Source organism: Onychostoma macrolepis, chromosome 09 (genome assembly GCF_012432095.1).
Source record: "Onychostoma macrolepis isolate SWU-2019 chromosome 09, ASM1243209v1, whole genome shotgun sequence".
Lineage (NCBI taxonomy): Eukaryota > Metazoa > Chordata > Actinopteri > Cypriniformes > Cyprinidae > Onychostoma > Onychostoma macrolepis.
The window spans coordinates 31,702,125-31,708,376 of record NC_081163.1 but is presented as its reverse complement, the minus strand read 5'-3'; the positions used below and the strand labels follow the sequence as shown (position 1 = coordinate 31,708,376).

General features: G+C 36.3%; 1 long non-coding RNA gene across 1 annotated transcript; it reads right to left on the bottom strand.

Annotated features, from left to right (window-relative positions):
* Positions 1–5,065: 5,065 nt before the first annotated feature.
* LOC131546520 (uncharacterized) lies at positions 5,066–5,926 on the bottom strand. The gene is made up of 3 exons (XR_009272733.1): positions 5,687–5,926; positions 5,407–5,537; positions 5,066–5,295 (listed from the first exon to the last, which is right to left on the bottom strand). It is a non-coding gene; the product is annotated as an uncharacterized LOC131546520 (long non-coding RNA).
* Positions 5,927–6,252: the final 326 nt, after the last annotated feature.

The following is a 6,252-nucleotide window of genomic DNA, read 5'->3' as shown; positions in this document are numbered from 1 at the left end:
TTTTAAGATCAGTCAGTGCAAGTTTATTTCAGTTAAAACAGCTAAGACTTACATTTTAGTCTAGGACTACACTTAAGCCTTGTCCGTGCAATCGGGGCTAAACTTTTAGTGAAAAAATAAATAAATACCAATACAGAGCTGCACAAAGAGCTTATGTGCATCCCGCGCGCAGAATGATCAGTGTTGCCAATTTAGCAATTTTGTTACCAAATTTAGCAACTTTTCAGATGACCCTAGAAACTTTTTCTTCCAAGAGCACCTAGCAACAAATTTAGCAATTTTTAAAATTTATTTGGCAACTTTTAACAACTTTTGATAAGTAAACCAATGCCTAGCAGTACACACACCATGTGAATTAAGTTAGCTGCTGTTTGCGATTGTTCAATTTAATAATAGTATTAATAATAATAATAATTTAATAATTGTCATCCTATGGCACTTCTCATAAAGATTAGGGGTGTAACCCTGGTGTCCTGGTCAAATTGCCGTCACTGGCCCTTGTCAATCATGGCCTCCTAATAATCCCCATCCACTTGATTGGCTCTATCTCTCTCCTCTCCACCACTGTATTGTCCAGGTGGATGCTGCACACTGGTGGTGGTTGAGGAGAGACCCCCCACATGATTGTAAAGCGCTTTGGGTGTACAGCAATACACAATAAAGTGGTAACACTTTACAATAAGGTTCATTAGTTAACAACATTAGTAAACATGAACTAAGAATGAACAATACATCTACAACATTTATTAATCTTAGTTAATGTTAATTTCAGCATTTACTAATGCATTATTAAAATCACAAGTTGTGTTTATTAACATTTGTTAATGCACTGTGAACTAACATGAATAAACAATGAACAACTGTATTTTCATTAACTAACATTAACAAAGATTAATAAATAGTGTAATAAATGTATTGTTCATTGTTTGTTCATGTTAGTTAATACATTAACTAATGTTAACAAATGACACCTTATTGTAAAGTGTTACCAATAAAGTGCTATATAAATGCCTCATTCATTCATTCAATTATTTAGTAGCTTTTACCTGCAATTGTTGATAAGTTAGTACACTGTAAGAAAAATAAAAAAGACACTAGTAATTTTCCAGGACATTATCCATTTTAACCCTGTGACCCAACAATACAATGCATAATTTAAAATGGTACGAGACTAATACGGAAAATTATTTCATATTAATATAGTACATTGTGCCCTATTTTTAAAGACTTTTCTTAGAGTGTAGCATACTAACTAACAACTAATACACTGCTTAAAGCATAATTGTTGAGAATGTGTAGTGTTACTAGTTTACTAGCTATTAAAAAAAAAAAAAAAAAAAAAAACTTAAATTGTAATCATTCAAAAATGTGTAAGTGTTCAATAATTCAATGTATTTAAAAATACGGTTATTTATATTTTAATATTATATTATGCATATTATTTTACAAACAAATCTAAATTAGCATATATAAAATATATTTTTTTGCTGAGATTTGATGTTATGACACAATTTTACGTCGTGATTGCGCAATGACATCATAATAACGTCATTTAGCAAGTTTCCACATTGCAATTTTTCTCTGGCCCACACAATCAGCTTTTGCTTAGCCCACATACCGCAATGACTTACGGTCCTAGTGTGTACCAGGTCTGGATTCCAGATGAGGGCCACACATGGGCCATAACTGGCCCAAGTCTCAGCCAAGTTAATTACCCATAACTGGCCCTGAATTGTCTGGAATCCAGACCTGGTCCACACTAGGACCGTAATTCATTGCGGTATGTGGGTCAAGCAAAAGCTGATTGTGTGGGCCATAGCTGGGCCAGAGAAAAATTGCTATGTGGGCCGGAGCTGGGCCATAGAAATAATTGCTATGTGGGATCTGAGGTCCTGTATGACCATAGCTGGCCCTATTCTGGTCCTATACGCTGGACCAGATGGGTTCCACATGTCAGCCTCAACAAAACCATAACCAAGCCACTTGATACACACCCCTCCCATGAATAGTCACAACAATGACAATATTCTGAACAAATATTTAATCATGTTTAATCAGCAAACCAAGTTGAATGAATCTCACACCTAACATACAGCATTATGGTCAGTTCACACTTTCACAAAAACTATAAAAAACTATTAAAAAAAAACATGCTTATTTGTTTTGCTTGGTCAGTGTGTTCACCCTGTTGGAGTATGGCAGTGTGAATTGGCTTTTAGGTGCTTTGGAAAACAAAACAAAAAAACAGTAAAAGAAATATATATTTGTTTAATGTTCACGCAATTAACACAAAATTCTTAAATAAGGTAGTTTCTCTATTTTTGCAATATTCAAGTGTTCATGTCCCTGAATAATATCTGCATGAACCCAAGTCTGAAGAGTGCACATAATATCTAGTAGACAGCAATCCTTGTGAGTGAGAAGTCTGGTGTGGAGGCTGGATCTTGAACTGACTTCTGTCCAGGTTATCCGTCTTCACGAACTGCCCTGAAATACAATTCAAACAAACAATGAAGTGTGAGGCTCTTACATTCACAATGCTCATTTTGGCCTTGGTGGTGAAGTGTGCAGAAAATTCTGCTGGACTGAAATTTAGTCTTTGGTGAACAGTCTTCAAGAGTGCAAATATTGTTTTAAGTTTTAAGTATCTTTCAGGCTCGCGTGAGGTTTCCAAAAGCAACAAAGTCTGCTTGAACAAAAACTTCACTACATTTAAAGTTTAGAAAATAATATACATACAGACCAATAATATACATACAGTTTGAAGTGAGGTGCGTTCACAGTACTCTGGTTCCATCTTACTGTTATTAATTTTAATTTCAAAGAACTTTTTTATTATCATCTGTGTCTTTTTTTTAATTATGATTGACCCCTCTGTAGGTTGTTGTGTATGAAGTGTCCTCAGAGCAGAGTTAAACAAGATGGCCTAGCCCAGACAGCAACATAGTGTTGGCCCAAGATGTGGGCCGGATCTGGGCCGACACTGCTTGCTGTCTGTATTTGATATTTATTTGATATATTTTTTTTAAATATTTGATAAACTTTTGAATGTGTAAGGTTTTAATTAGTCAGATGGTTCATGGCGCATTGGAGATGTTCTTAGACAGAAAAGGTGCTTAAAAGGTCAAACGTTCATTAATAAGAGCTCAAATCTATAAATTCGCTTACCTCTAATTGTTAGACTCTATAGCTAGTTAACGGTTGTGATGCTAACGGTCTTTTTGAAGACACTAAACCACTCCTGTAAAGTAAAGATTCAACGGAAACGTGTCAATTACATGTAAGAAATTGTCAGGAACGGTTGTATGTATTATTTGTGTAACTTTAGGGACTAAACTTACCTGAAAGCAGTGAAAACAGCAGAGAGACAGACTCTCGCTACTTGTCAGCTGAGTGAGTTGACGCCCTGTTACCATGGTAACCTCCTCCGCTCCAGTTTAAATACGATTTGAATGCTCAACGCGCGCCCATTGGCCCTGTCCACACGAACGCGGTTATTTTCAAAACCGCAGCTTTTTCTATGCGGTTTGGCCGTTTGTCCTCACGCAAACGCTGCACCAGGTCACTGAAACCGAACATTTTGAAAACTTCTGCCAGGGAGAAGATTTTCAAAAACTCTGGTTGCAGTGTTATTGTGTAAACAGCAAAACCGGAGTTTTTGGCTTGTGACGTCGGAGCCTGCGCTGTTATCTCCACCTACTGGAAACTTTTTCAGGCTTCTGATTGGCCAACATGGCCTAAAACACATCAAAGTTATGCATTTACATAAATAGTACATAAGTCAAATAAAATGTCCCGAAACTTCATCATGTATTGTTTAGTAGGCCTACATCACCCTGTAAAATTAATGAGAATATGAAAGCAGTGAATGCAAAACATTGTTTGAAGTCAGTTGTATATAATAAAACAACAGGATATACTATTCTATAATATAACATATAATATCATATCATATAATATCATATGAGGCATGAATATAATTTCACATGCAAACACAATTAAACACACAATATAAGCTTTATGTTATGCATTTTAAAAATATATTTTCAAAATGTATTTCAATATATTTAACAATGTTTCACATATATGTGAATATATGTTCCCTTTCTGTATGGGAAAACATTGGTATTTTAGTCAAAAATATTTGAAATGGATTTTAAATTTGGGTCAAGATCGGCAATACTTATGTGGCCCACATATCTACATTTGACATCTGGCCCATGTCTTGTGTGCCGTCTTAAACCCGGTACCACCTCTGCCAAACCCAGGCCATGTTTTTTTTTACTCCCTAATACTGGTAATGGCCCCCAAAAACCCATATCAGTCAGGATCTACTTTTTATTATCACTGTATACTCTGGATTGATTGATTGGTAACCAGTGAGCACAGCAGCTTGATTACAGTTTTTTTTTTTTTTAATTGCTAACAAGCGTTTAACAATACTTAAAGTGCTTTTTCTAAACTCATAACACAGCAACACACCTACATCACACAATTAGCCAAATAGTTAATTTTCTGGCCAAAACCATATTTTGTTAAAAAAAAATACAAACTCTCCATTTCAAAATGCTGAATACCTTTTTCTACTAACTCTATCAAAACACAGCAAACCTGATTCAAAATTGAGTCATTCAGTCAAAACATTATCACTAGTTTTCAACAGGAACATATAGTCAATCAGCACAGTGACTGTCAAAATGCTAACAATTAATTACAAAAACTGCATTACTTGTCATGTTTTGGTTCGGCCTGGATGGAACATACAACATGACATCCATTTAAAATAATAATAATAATATTAATAATAATAATAATCGAGTCAGCTTAACTCTACATTTGTGTGTGTGTGAATGTGTGGATTCATTTACTGTAGGACAGTATGTGTACAGTATAGTGAATGGAGTCATCAGTAATTTATGAAATATAAAAGAAAAGTGACAGAATTGCTGCAGTGAAGGCTTTATTAGCAAAATGAAATTGCTGTCAGTGATCATAAAAAAACCCAAAATGACAGACAAAAAAGAACAGAAAAAAAAAGTTCTAATCTATACGATCTTCAGCATTTGGCCACATGTTCTCATCGGCATCACACCTTATATTTTCTCTTTCTATGCACCTTGGATAGAAACTCTTAGCATGCCTTATCCACCCCTGGCAGTCTTCAGCTGAGATGTCAATTTGTGATTGCATGTGAATGGTGGAATGTTACGTTGTCCCATACAATCACAAATGTCCTCATGTTCCCTCCCACTTGCTCCCTTTCTGCTTCTGGCACCAGTTGTTGGTGGAAGTCATCTGAAAACAAAAGAAGACGCTCTGTGTTGTAGGGACCAATCTGGCTTTTCTGCAGGACCAAACCAGCACTTGAGATTGCAGCACACATTGTGATATTTGCACCTCACTTACCCGGAACATCAGCAGTGGCCCTTTTCCTAATTAGTTTTCTTCCTCGTCTACGAGTTTTTGCCAGGTTAAATCCTGCCTCGTCTACATAAATTAATTAATGTGGTGTCTGATTAGCCTCCAACTCCATAACTCTGAAAGAAATCAAACACATGATGTTTAAATGCTTTTCACTATGTGGGTATGTTTACTTGAGTAGTAATAGACAATAGTGAAAAAAAGAAAAAACAAAGTGTAGAATAGCGTAAAATTCACTCTAGAATCAGATGTACTGTATAGGCACCTGGACATATTGATGTCTGAGTTCCTTGTCCCGCTCACTGTTTCTTTCAAAGGGCACTGTGTACAGCTGTTTCATTCAAATTCTGTTTGTTCAGAGTTCGAGCGATGGTAGCCAGGCTGATGCTTTCCACATTCTGGAATACCAGGTTGTCCTGTACAATTCTGGCCTGAATTTCTCTGAGTTTTATTGCATTGTCAGCAATGACATGCTCTTGGTCCTCATTGAGCAGCTTTCTTCTTCCCCCAGAGCAAGGAAGTCGTTGTGTCCTTTAGAGGAACAAAAAATGTACATATTTGTATTTGAATCTGCTGGTGGCCAGCAGTTATTGTGATACATTACAACTGCAATTAGGGCCTCATGAAATGCATTACTTACCTGTTGGTTTGTTGAAAAATTTGGATAATGGAAGCCACAGTTGACCGTCCGAGATTAAGCTGGACTCTTTCACCTGCCTCTCCCAGTGACAGACCATGGTTTATCACATGGTCTATGATAGTGGCTCTTATTTCATCAGTGACAACAGCTCTTACTCTCCTTTGAACTGCACCACGCATTCTTACTCCTCT